Here is a 14,281-nt window from a genome sequence, read left to right on the forward strand (position 1 = left end):
CACTAGAAGAAACCATACTGAGTGAGGTAACCCAGTCACAAAAAGAGAAATATGGTATGTACTCACTCATATATGGATTGTAGACATGAATCAGGGGAGTGCAAACACACAACCCCACTGCCAGAGAGTCTGGTAAACAGAACCTTCATCCAGCGACTGATGAAAGCAGATAAACCCTGAAATGAACTCCTGGAATCCAGTGTCAAAAATGGAGAACTGATGGGCAAAGGAGTTAAGACTAGGCTGGTTTAACCCAAAGAAAAAGTTGACCTGAACAAGGGGCAGCTCTTGGACCCCAGATTGATGGCTGTGTGGAAAGCATGGACTGACCCAGAACCCCTGAATGTGGGCATCAGTGAGGAGGCCTAGGTAATCTATGGGGCCTTGGATAGTATTTATCCCTGGCATAAAAATAGACTTTGAGTGCCCATGCCACAATGAGAGATGCTCTCTCAGCCTGGACTCTTGAAGGAGGGCCTAGACCCTACCCTGGATGACATGACAGACTCTGAAGATCCACCATTGAGCGCCTCACTCTTCTTGGGGATCAGAGTGCAGATTGGGTGGGGGACTGGGGTTCCTGGTGGGAGGGATGGGGAGGTAGGGAGTTAGTGGGAGCTGAGGTTGACATGTGAAACAAACTTGTTTCTAACTTAAATTTTTAAAAAAGGAAAAAAAGACAGGTTTTATATTAAAAATGATATCTTTGATAGGTGGTACATAGCTTATTGCATCAATTGTGAGTCTTGGAAGAATCCTTTGATTTAGGGCAAATTTTCTCCATTTGTGTGGGAAGAAGTGACAGTTTCTTTCTGGGTGTAAAGAAGGGGACCCGGGTATTAGATGGCAGTCACTGATGCTCTCAAGGGTTTGAAACTGTAGCACATGAGAGTTTGTTGGAGGTGGCAAGGGTGGATGAGTAGTAATGGAAATCTTTAAATATATTTGAAGCTAGGAAAGCCCTTAGCACTTATGTCCAGTTTACATCTTAAAGGATATATGTTCAAGGCAACATCACTAATATATCTGAGCAGAATAGTTCTCTGTTGAGGGAAATTACCTGTACACAGCAGAATTGTGGAGTGTTTGGCAGCTCCCCTGTTCTCTGGTTAGTCGTAGCCCTCCCACTAAATTGTGCCAACCAAAAATGCCTTTGGACACTACCAAATGTCTCCTGAAGGATAAAATCATCCAAGGAAGAATCAAATCACTGCCTACATATCAAAATTAGAAGTAGTTAGGCCATCCCCTCCTTGTGGTGGGAACATAGTATTAGAAAAAGAGAGAGACATAGAAAGTTTTGGAATCACACTAAAAGGGACAGGATAGGACAGTCAGCTTCCTCTGTCAGCATTCGACTCTGAACTGAGTCTTCATTCAGTTTTCTATCTTTTTATGGGATCTTAGAAAAAACAAAAGAAAATATCAAAAACCCTACTTGGCAAATCCAAGCAGCAAAGTCACAATCCATTTGAGCCTATCCAGATACACAAAAAGAGAATTTCCACAAACAACAGGACAGGAATGCAACACATAATTCTAGTAGCCCAGGGTTAGTCAGGCTTCTGAGAAGGCAGTGTGCAAGCCACTTTCACTGAAAGTGCTCATAATTGAGCTGCTGGAAAACAGTGTAATAGTCGGGAGAGCAAAGCCTGCAGCTGGACCAGCAAGCAGCTTGAGCCCATGAGGGACGTAGAAGTGTCCTTGGCAGAAAAGAATAAATTGAATTCATTTCCTAATGCATTTGGGGAAAACAACCCTATACAGCACAAATATTCTAGTGGAAAAAAAGACACCTGGTGAAGACTATTGCCCAAAAACATTCACAAGCATGCAAAAGGACTGAATTCTGCAGTCTGACACCCAAACAAGAAAGAGCAAACAATTGTGAGTTCGGGGCATGCTGGAAATAAAAAAGGGCCTCATTCTTGGTACCTGTGAGACCCTGGGTGGTAAATGAAATCAGGTGAGGTCACATCTGGAATTTTAAATTGTTACCTGGGCTTATTTCAGGTCTCAATAGACATAAATGATTTGACAAGCATTCAAGAGTAAGCAGTTATGTTGTGGGGGAGACAGGCTGTTTCTAAGAATGTTCCCCCGTGTCAAAGAGTGAGTATGAAGTTACATAAGCTCTTAGTAGAGGCCGTTTTATAGGGAAGTCGTTAAAAGAGCCTTCTGTTCTCAAATGTGGGGAATCCATTGGCAATGCACTACTGTAATCTGCAACAGATCTGGAAGGAGTTCTAGGAAGACTCAGCATAATTTGTGTGGTTTATTCCACTTGGGATGCCAGAACTGTAGTAGAGAAGATTCCAAACATCCCTGGACTCTTATGCAACATTGGAAAGAAGTTCTTTAAATTGAGACTTTCAGAAAACAAAAAGATAAAGTGCTGTACCTTGTACCTACTTCAGCAAAATACTAGGATCCTGTGAGTTTCCTGCTATTTAACCATAGTTGTGATATCTCTTATTCAAAGAATAGTGTTCTTGCTCTGATATAAATGTTGATCTCTGTGTCCCATGATGCATCTCTCCTTATGATTCTACGATAGGGTATGTATTACTCAGTGAAAAGTATTTGAATTTATCCTGAAGGAAGTATGCCAAATACAATGTCCTGTAGTTGTGAACCAACAAATTTAGCATATATTCTGAGATGCTTTGGCAATACTGATTTTTCAAACAGTGTCACATTGGGAAATTTTTTGAAATCTCTAAATTCCCCTGGAGGAAATTCAATTGGTTGTATATGAATTTGCTTTTAACACCATTCTTCCAATGATAATGTATATTATTGGAAAGTCACCATTGTAAATTAAGTGATTGTATTCCAATGACTTTGATACATGCATACCTCTCTTACATCCTCAAACTACCTTAAAATTTTAATAATGTAAATCACCTTAAATGCCAAACAGCAAAACAATATATTAGGAAAACTAAATCATACCCCTGTTAGCACGTTTAATTCAAGTTCAGGTTGTGTTTCTGAAAGGGTAGCTTACTAAGATTGTGGTCTGTTACTAAAAGTAGAACAGTTTGGAAAGGTTTCTGAAAGTAGAGTAGTACAAACTCATGCTTCACATCTTCATTTTATAGAGAAAAAAACCTGAGACGTAGAGGAATGGAGACATTGCCCTGTCATGTAACTAAGCTAACCCCCAAACATATGCTTCTTCATTTATTTTGTGTTCAGGTTGATGCCTTGTGCTATCATTTTGACACACATAACACAGCCTCATGGGATAGCACTGTGAATGGTATCACAGCTAAAGTAGTGGCCTCCACAGGAACCATGCTTTCTTACGGATGAAAGCTTGCAGCTCAGGCTGAGACATGTATGCTTTAGAAACCTAACTGTTCCAGTTAGGAATTTTAGACAAATCCCATACCCTCTTCTAGTTGCAGTTTTCTTATCTGATAAAAATGGAGATTCTAATCTCACCAAATTTATAAGTCACAGAAAGAATCAAACAAAACTCTGCAACACAAAACAAACTCCCTATGTTTCAGAATAATTACCCTCCCTAGGTTTGATAAACGTAAGTGGAACTTAATTTTAGCAGAGACTACCAACTTTTTCATCTTTAGCAAAGAAAATTCAGTATTAGAGAGAAGACCAAAGCAATTCCAGTAAGCAGGCTTGTCTTTTTTTTCCTTTTTTTTTTAAATTTAAGTTAGAAACAAGCTTGTTTCACATGTCAATCCCAGCTCACTCTCCCTCCCCTTCTCCCCTCCCCTCAGCACGAGGCCTCCCAATCCCCCACGCAATCTCCACTCTGATCCCCAGGGAGGGTGAGGCCCTCCATGATGGATCTCTAGAGTCTGTCATTTCATCCAGGGCAGGGCCTAGGCCCTCCCACAAGTGTCCAGGCTGAGAGAGCATTCCTCATTTTGGGATGGGCACTCAAAGTCTACTTTTATGCCAGGGATAAATACTACCCAAGGCCCCATAGACTACCTAGGCCTCCTCACTGATACCCACATTCAGGAGGTCATGGTTAAGTCCCATGTTGTCCACCTTTGTTCAGGTCAACTGTTTCTGTGGGTTAAACCACCCCAGTCTTAATCCTTTTGGTTATCAGTCCTCCCTTTCTGTTACTGGCTTTCTTGAGTTCAGCTCAGTGCTTAGCCATGGGAGTGTGCCTCTTCTTCCATCAGCCACTGAATAATGTTTCTGTTTCCCAGACTCTCTGGCCATGGGATTGTAGGCTGGCACTCCCCAGATCTATGTCTAAAATCCATATATGAGAGAGTACATGCCATGTTTCTCTTTTTGTGACTGTGTTACCTCACTCAGGATGGTTTCTTCTAGTGTCATCCATTTGCCTGCAAATCTCAGGATTCCATTGCATTTTTAATGCTGAATAGTACCCCATTGTGTAAATGTAAATGTAAATGTACCACATTTTCTCTATTCACTCTTCAGTTAAGGGGCATCTACATTGCTTCCAGGTTTTGGCTATTACAAATAATGCTGCTATGAACATAGTGGAACAAACATCCTTGTTATATGAATGTGCACCTTTTGGGTATATGCCTAAGAGTGGAATTGCTGGGTCTTGTGGTAGACTGATTCCCATTTTCCTGAGGAATCTCCATACTGATTTCCAAAGTGGCTGTATAAGTTGGCACTCCTACCAGCAGTGGAGGAGTGTTCCCCTTTCTCCACATCCTCTCCAGCATAAACTGTCATTGGAGTTTTTAGCCATTTTGACAGGAGTAAGATGGTATCTTAGAGTTGCTTGGATTTGCATCTCCCGGATGGCTGGGGATGTGGAACACTTATTAAGTGTCTCTTAACCATTTTATACTCCTCTACTGAGAATTCTCTATTTAGTTCTGTACCCCACTTTTTGATTTGATCCTTTGGTGTTTGCTTCTTGAGTCCTTTGTAAATTTTAGAGATCAGTCCTCTATCAGATATGGGCTTAGTGAATATCTTTTCCCAATCTGTGGGCTGCCTTTTTGCCTTGCTGACTGTGTCCTTTGCCTTACAGAAGATACTCAGTTTCAGGAGGTCCCATTTATTAATTGTGGATCTTAGTGTCTGTGCTACTGGAGTTATATTCAGGAAACAGTCTCCTGTACCTATTTGTTCAAGGGTACCTCTCACTTTCTCTTCTAATAAGGTCAGTATGGCTAGATTTATGTTGAGAATTCTGCACTGAGGCCATCTGGGCCTGGGCTTTTTTTGGTTGGGAGACTTTTAATGACTGCTTCTATTTCCTTAGGGGTTATAGGTATATTTACATTGCTTATCTGTTCTTGTTTTAATTTTGGCAAGTGATATCTATCCAGAAAATTGTCCATTTTCTTTAGATTTTTTAATTTTGTGGAGTACAGGTTTTCAAAGTATGACCTGATGATTCTCTGGATTTCCCCAGTGTCTCTTGTTAGGTCCCCCTTTTCATTTCTGATTTTGTTAATTTGCATGTTCACACTCTGCCATTTCTTAAGTTTAGATAAAGGTTTGTCTATCTTTTTGAGTTTCTCAAAGAACCAACTCTTAGTTACATTGATTTTTTTTTATTATTTTCCTAGTTTCTACTTTATTGATTTCAGCCCTCAATTTGATTATTTCTTGGCATCTAGTACTCCTGGGTGAGTTTGCTTCATTGTGTTCTAGAGCTTTTAGTTGTGCTGTTAATTCTCTAGTGTAACTATTCTCCAGTTTCTTCATGTGGGCACTTAGTGTTATGAACTTCCCTTGTAGCACTGCTTTCAAAGTGTACCATAAGCTTAGGTATGTTGTGTCTTCATTCTCATTGAATTCTACGAAGTTTTTAATTTCTTTTTTATTTCTTCTTTGATGCAAGAATGGTGCAATTGTGCATTATTCAATACCCATGAGTTTGTAGGGTTTCTGCACTTTGTGTTGTTGTTGAATTCTAATTTTAGCACATGGTGGTCTGATAAGGTGCATGGAGGTATTCCAATTTTTTTGTACCTGTTGAGGTTTGATATGTTGCCAAATATGTGATCGATTTTTGAGAAGGTTCCATGTGGCGCTGAGAAGAAGGTATATTCCTTTTTATTTGGATGGAATGTTCTATAGATGTCTGTTAATCCCAATTGGGTCATAACTTCTATTAGTTCCTTTGCTTCTTTGTTAAGTTTCTGTCTGGTATTTCTCTCTAGTGCTGAGTGTAGATGTTGAAGTCTCCCACTATAAGTGTGTGGGGCTTTATATGTGATTTGAGTTTTAGTAACGTTTCTTTTATGAACATGGATGCCTTTGTATTTGGGGCACAGATGCTCAGAATGAAACTTCATCTTGATTGATTCCTTTGTGATGAGTATGAAATGCCCTCCTTCATCTCTTTTGATTGATTTTATTTTAAAATCTAATTTGTTAGATATTAGGATTGCTACCTCTGCTTGTCTCATGGGTCTGTTTGATTGGAAAATCTTTTCCCAACCCTTAACTCTGAGGTAATGTCTGTCTTTGGGGCTGAGGTGTGTTTCTTCCATGAAGCAGAGGGATGGGCTCTGTCTTCGAATCCATTCTGTTAGAGCAGGCTTGTCTTTAAACAAAAGAAAAGACAGGAAAAGGAAACCATGTCAAGTCCTATCAGATGTATAAAATGGAAATCAGATTCTTTTCCAAAGATACAAGCCATCTCAGGTTCAAAATATCTATCTTGATCAGTGACATTCTGCAGACAGAGATTTGAGAGTTCTTTAGGGAACTCATTTGTGGTCTCCGAACCCCATTATCTTCTCAGTTTATCTCACAGATAAAACTCAAGTAAAGATGAGCATCACCCTTGGATTTTTTGAATGACTGTAGCTACAAGTAAAAATTTCTTCAAGATGGTTTTCCCCAGAATTAGATATGAGAAAAAAATTTGAGGATAACTAGCTTATTTTCAGGTGACCTCACAGAGCATCAGTGGGGAGACCAATAGAGAGGGCAGCACATAGAGAAATTGTATGATAAAGCAGGCTATTCTGTGAGCAACTGGAGATTAGTTTTATCACATGTGACAGCCCAAAAACCTAGGATGTTGACGTCAGCCTTACTTGATTACTACCTAATCTCAGGAGACTTAAATGACATCATCAACCAGCCCCAGCATGGGTAGAAAGGAAGCCATATGACTGTGCACTATAGTAGAATGATGTTGGCATGAATAATGAGCATAAAGGGAATATGAGTGACAATCACTATAGCAAGTCTCATAATAGTAATAGTAACCACACATGAATCATGAAACTGTAGAATGATACTTACCCAATGAAATGTCCTTAAAGGAGTTAAGTGATAAACTGTTTTACATCCCCAGACCACAGGAGGTAGGCCTCAGACACCTTTCAACACATGAAGATACAGGTATGAAAATTTCTATCATTTCAGTCTCATCTCATTCTTCACATTAAGTCACTTCACAACACAACAGGTTATTGTCTCTGTTCTGCCTGTTCTTCACTTCAGGCCATGACATTTATTAAATTGGTGGAGCCATCAACAATTAAGACTTGGCTCATTTAATGCATTTAATTTTTCCAAACTCAGCTGAGTACAAATCGTAAGAGGGCACAGAAGGATAACGTGAGTGGAAGGTTAGCAATATAAGGAAAGTTAGCATGACTCTAACTCAAAGTTCAGCGTCAGTTCAGACTATTACTCTGGCATACGCTTCCACTTGGGACCAGAATGAAGGGTGGGAAATTCCAAAATTGCCCAACATGTTTTCTTATTGTAATTGGAAAGAAGTCTAGTTTTTTTTCTTTTCTTTTCCCACTTAAGAGCCAGTTGTATGTATTGCTGGGTTGCAACCACATAGAAAAAGTTAATACATTGTTTGGGGCCATCATACTTTTCCATCCAGACTAATTAACCTTACTAATTTATGGAAACACATAACACACTTTGAATTACTTTGGATTTCTTACATGTCATAATGTCATGACAAAACTGCAATGACTTTTAATCTGTTCAGCTAAGACTTTAAATAAAGGAGGCCCGTTAAAGACAGCTTATCAATAACTTTTCATGTAATAAAATATTGGTGATCTCCTATGATTTTATCACACACATAAACTCACACGCGCAGGCACATGCCTCGCATGGGGCAGACCAAAAAGCTATGACATTGACATCCCCCTTACCTGATCAACATCTGTCAGTAGCAGTCTTGATGCAAAAGCATCCATTATTTACTGTTTGCTTGCAACCCAGCAACAACCAGCTGCCTCCTAAATGGGAGAAGAAAAGGCAAAACAAGAATACATTAGACCTTTTTCCAATCACAATAAGAGAAAACATTGGGTAATATATAGAATTTGCTTTTACATCCCACTTGTTACATAAAAGTCCTGGAAACTTTGAAGGATCTCAAGTTCTGAGAATGTCTCTTGTTTGTTAATGAGTAACCTGATGGCAGGCAATCCTATGGTAGCTTTAGAATGAGGTCTAGTCAAGGGAATGACCAAGACATGAATAGATATTTGGTACACTCTTCCAAGCCCATAAGTGTCTGGGGAGGGGAGACCTGCTCAAGAGTGAGATGATTACTGACTGTGAACATATAAATCATGCCTAGACATTTTGAATTTTAATAAAAAGAAATTAAAAGGGCATGGATTTGAGAGGGTGGGCTGTTCTGATAGCTGAACACATGAAGGTTCCTGGAATGTGGTACTTCTAGGAAAGTGTGGAAGCTTTGCCACCCTTTGCACATTCCTTGTTGGGTACATCTCTTCCATCTTCCTCTGCCCTTTGAGATGTCCATTACAGTGGATGAAAGTATTTTCCTGATTGCTGTGAATCACTCCAAAGATGTATTATACTAAAGCAGAGTAGCCAGGAACTTTAATGTTCAGTAAAGAAGTTGGAGGCCCACACTTGTGACTTGGGTATGAATGTGGGAGAGTATTGGAGTCTGAGCCTGTATTTGTGTGTGTGTACAATGCTGTCTTTTAGTAGAGAGTGTAGAACTAAAATGAATTAGAGGACACAGATGGGGGAAAAGCTCCACATCTATTTTACTAACCAATGGTCACAGTTGTGGTCTGTATTTTGAGGGATGAATAGCACTAAATGAAATGTTTCGTTATTCTACACTCCTACTTTAAAGAGATGGCTTTTGGACAAGAGTATATGAGGAAATAATGATTAATGTACAGTTACGGTGATTGCTGTATTAGCAATAGCTTTGGAGACAATGTTTTCTTCTTTGGTATGCACTGGAACAATAGGAATGGATAACCCAAACAACTAAGAGTGTATCTGTAAAAGCACAGCACTGTCTTTCTCTGCATGTTAAGGAGAAAACCCATACATAGAGTTGGATCTGTCCAAGATTGTGTTTTGTTTGATTGTTTGCAGATCAACACAATGAAGTAGATTGGAACTTTGAAGATTGCAATCATTTAATGGACTGTTAGACTATTATAGCTACTAAATATTTGACTAATGAGTAAGTAATCAACCAGAAAATATTTAAGACCCTTGTTTTAATTTTAAAACAAATGGAAACATAATTAACCAGATATTGGCAAGCTGTGGTTTATGGGCTGAATCCAACCTACCATCTGGTTTTGGAAGTAAAGATTTTGGAATGTTAGCTGGGTTGCTTTACATTTTATTTATGGCAGTTTTTATATTACAGTGGCAAGATTTGAGTACTCATGACAGACACTAATAGCCTCTAAGTCTAAAATGTTTATTATGTGGCCTTTTACACACACACAAACATAAGTTTACCTTGATTTTAGATGTGTGACTTATATTTATATTTTTTGTCCTTTGAATTTTTTTGGTACAAAATGTGCTTGACTTTCAATTAAATAGGATACAGATGTTGGCCTCATTGTCATGTACATATGTTAGCATTCCCTCGTGATGATCACTCCAACTCCTTTCTTCCTATAAATACAAGCTATTAGTCACAAGAAAAACTGGTGGAACAAAATCCAGCATTGTTAGGAAACCATGGTCCTAACATTATACAATTTTAGGTACCACTTTTACAAATTAGAAAAATGAGACTCAGATATGCTGAGAAGTTTGCCCACATGCACCCAACTCAGGTCACTGGAAGGAAACTATTTCTTCTAATGAAAATTTCAGAAAACCCCTTCTGAGCCAAAGCTGTATTAACTTTGTCCCATTACTCTCCTGTGCTTAATAAATTCAGTTACCTAGTGGTTCTCAAATTTCAATGTCTGTCAACATTATTGGACTTATTGAAAAAGGAATTGGTGGGCTTAATCCTCCCTTTCCCCAATGTTGCTGATACAGTGAGTCTACAGTGACCCTCAAGAAGCTTTCCAAGTGATAACAACAATGCTATTTCAGAGGCAACACTTAGAAGTCCCCTCAAATAAAACTGGGAATAGTTAATTCCTCTTAGGTGTTGTCAATTTTGGTTCTTTAAAGCCAGATCAGTCATTAGCTATTCACCATTTATCGGTGTGATAATTGATAAAGACCTTACACCCATCTCCTTCAAGGGGATTCTTTTACAGTACCACAAAGTGTCAAGTAAATGAATAGAGCATGTACAAATGAGTCTTAGTTATCACAGGTGAAGGAAACAAAGGCAGTTCAGACAGCAGAAGGTAGGAGTGTTGGTAAGCATAGATGAGGAGGGGAAGGGCCTATAAATCCAGAAGTTTGGATAGTCTCAGCACGTTAAGATGCCGATTCATTAGGCACTGAGCTACAGAACTGAAGCTTTGCAAGTTCATCTAATGCTATCTTCTTGCCTTATGCAAATTTGAATTAATTATGTATAGTTTCATGCAAACATTGTGTTAAAGAAATCAGTTGGATTTGTGACCACACATTCACAAATGTCACAAGCTTCTTTTACAACTTTAAGAACAAAATTACACTAAACATACCATAAAACAAACCGAAAATAAGACGAAAAATGCTACACTCCCTTGAGTTTTTAATGAATAAGAGAACTAATAGAATAGGGACTTGTTTTTCTTGGATGCTTTGTGATTTAAGTTGTTTTGCCTTTTTCTTGTGAGAAAAGTGGATGTCTGAGCTCAAAAGATAAAATTTGAATTAGAAAGTGGTGATCCAATATAATTCACACCCCACCCTCACACCAATCATCAGTAAACACAACTGAAGTGATTTTCCTGCAAGAAAAAGTCCTAAAACTCAAGACTGGGGAAATTTAAACCTGATGTTTTTCATTCCTTCCAGTTCTCATCTGTTGCAACACTTGCTTCTCACCCTGTGCCCATGGATTGCCCCATTGTCCCTGTGGTTGTCTGGAATGAGGAGGCCCAGGTAGGGCATGCCTAATACTGAGATTGCTCTACCCCTTCTCTTCTACCCTGTGTTGCTTACTCTCTCCTTTGCATGTGTTCTATCTCTCTCTGAATGTTCTTATGCACGTCAAAGTTGTCATCGTTCCCTTCTCACACAGCTTGAAACTTCAGAGTGAATCCTGCCAACTTCTTTTTGCTCCTCAAATCCACCCTGTTTCCAATTCTCTCAATTTCTCTTTATAATGACTTTTCCATCTGTCCCCCTCTGCCCACTCTCAACACTTCCTAGTTTATAATGATGCAGAACACAGTCATACACAGAAACTTGAAATCTCCCGCAACAGCCCCCATGTCTCTTTAACTCTTAGCTGAGTAAACTCATTTGATTTCCTAAGTCATGAGCAGATTATGTAATTTCATTTCTAACATTAATAATAACTCTCAACCATAAATTACTGAATAAGACATGCACAAACTATTTAGCATAGTGCAGGACACACAGTAAGTGTCCCTTAGATACAGTGACTATCTAAAATACTACTTAAATGACTTTAACCACAAAGCAGATGTCCTGAGCATTGGAGTGAACCTGAAGGCCTTTTTGGAGGCTGTTAGTGACACTGAAGTGCTCTGCTCCAAGAAGAGTAGGGTGTTTGACAGCCAGAAGGATGGCATGCACAACATGGCAAAAATGGAGGACTGGAAGAAAGCCTACATCATGCACTTCCAGGACAACTTCCATTTGGTCAATCAGAAGCTCAATGAGCTGGAACATCTTAGCAGTGTGGTAGGCAAGCCATCCAAGAACTACCCTCTTCACAGCTCTGGACTGTTGAGTGTGAACCTTGTGCAGGACAAAACTCTGCTCTATAGACAACTTCTGCATGCATACAAATGGTCCAACAAAGCACAGTACCACACAGCCCTCTAGCATCTGTCCCTTTGAATCAACAGTTCTTGAAGAGCTCTGCAAAACAGATGGCTTGCCTATCAAGCATTGACTGAAAGCTCAGCTCACAACTCTGGCTCTGCCTCCTCAATATGTCAGTGATATGATCAGCTACATTGGCATAATGTTTCCAAAAATGTTCATCCACTTATCCAGACTCAATGGGACTTCATCAGTGCTGCTGATGACCTTGGGAAACGTGTTGAAAGTGAACATCATCGTGGGGAGCCGTTCATTGGTTGCCCAGTACTAAAGGGGTATAATGAGAAGGCCTGCACAGAAGATGGCAAGCTTAACATATGGTTCAAATGCAAGCATCAAGAATTCCAGAAGGTGACAGACCATGCCACCACTGCCCAGCTCCACGGTCAGCTATCACCAGATGCCAGATGTTGTGGTCAGGTCCTTCATGAAAGGTGTTCCAGGTCTGAACCAACACTGCAAAACGTTTCTGCAAGAAAGCTTTCTGTCCAGACATCAGACACTTCTGAACTCTGGAAGTCTTCCACAACACTTGCCAGAAGTGACCCAAGTCCAGCTTCTGTCCTGCTCATAACCCTAGCACCTTCCCAGATCAGCCCTGTCTATTCATCACAGAGATGTCTGGAGGGCATTTTCCCTCTGCTCATCCCTGCCGGTAAAATTGTCGCCTGTTAACAGTACATCACACAATGGCTTGCAACGTGATGTTCTTTCGTGTGTGTTGACATCCCTGTGAGTTGCTGCACCACCCCTACCTCGGTCTACTGTTTTCTTGAGCCTATTGGAATGAGTCCTTTATTCTCTCATTGGGGTTGTTTGACTGGTTTTTGTAACTTATTTTTGTAAACAATAAATCTTTTGTTCCCTGAAAAAAAAGAAAGTAATCACACGAAAGGGAGTGCCTTCTATATAAGTTTTCATACACCATATATATATAGTACACTAACAAAATATGATATTCTGCCTCATAAGTAATGTTCTTTAAGTGCTACAAAATCTGGATCCATCCTGCTTTTGAGAATGAAAGTTTGGACCTTTTGGTGCAAGTCAGGACACACTGTCTCTGTTCAGAGAGGAAATGACTCTAAATCCTCAATATCTCTTCCTACTTTTGGTGGGCTTTCTAGGACTACAAAATGCCAATTCTTGTTATCTAACATTCATAGTAGCAAGCAGCCTGGAAAGGTTAGACTGTGACTCCAAGGCATATACTAGTCCTAGTTTACATTTGTTAAACAGTGATAATCTCTCAAGTTTTATATGTTCCTTAGCTATGACGTGAAACCTCTGCATGTGTAGCAACTGCTTGTACTCCAAGAGACACAGGGACGAGGGGAGCTAACACAGATATTCTGATGTGTGTGTGTGTGTGTGTGTGTGTGTGTATTGCTCTACTGTGAGTAATAAATTCCCTTTCCTTTAACACAGAAATATGGTGACACCATAAACAGTAACATATTTGTGTCTTATTCATTCCAATTTCCATGACATAACTCTTCTTGTTGAGGCATAATTCTTCCTTTGTTGTGAGTAAGAGAGCTGCTTTTGAGGTAAATAGCAAGTCTATGCTGATATATAAATTATAAGTATCTCTTGCATACCATATTTGTTTTAGTCCTTTGTATAACCAGAAAACTATTCTAAATTGCATGTATATATAGCATATATGTATATATGTGCACACATATGTGTGAATGTGTGTGTGTGTGTAAGTTCCTGAAACTTACAAGGTTCATAATTCTCCTCCCTATGGCTATATAATCAATGATGACTGTTGGGGAGAGGAAATCCTACAACTTTTCAAAATGCATGCAAGTTATGTAGAGAACTCCAGGAATCAGATTTCATTAGTCATTACCCAGTCTCAGGTGGAGTCTGCAGTTATGTAGCTGCCCTCATGTCCTCCATTTTTCTGTAAGTAACCCCAATAAACTCAATTTTTTACCAAGTTGGAACTTGGACTTATTAGGTTGGTCTTTCACTGATGCCCTTTATGGGATGAATATCCATCTATTAACATCTTCCAAGGAAATGTCTCATATAAATATATTAAGGAGAGTGACAGCCAGGAGGCACCTGCTTCTAATAAACAGTTATCACAACCACT

General features: G+C 39.4%; 1 pseudogene; it reads left to right on the top strand.

Moving 5' to 3' along the window:
• The first annotated feature begins 7,250 nt into the window (after positions 1–7,250).
• On the top strand, positions 7,251–12,748 carry LOC121144351 (annotated as a pseudogene).
• Positions 12,749–14,281: the final 1,533 nt, after the last annotated feature.

Source organism: Mesocricetus auratus, unplaced genomic scaffold (assembly GCF_017639785.1).
Source record: "Mesocricetus auratus isolate SY011 unplaced genomic scaffold, BCM_Maur_2.0 Super-Scaffold_100015, whole genome shotgun sequence".
Taxonomy (NCBI): domain Eukaryota; kingdom Metazoa; phylum Chordata; class Mammalia; order Rodentia; family Cricetidae; genus Mesocricetus; species Mesocricetus auratus.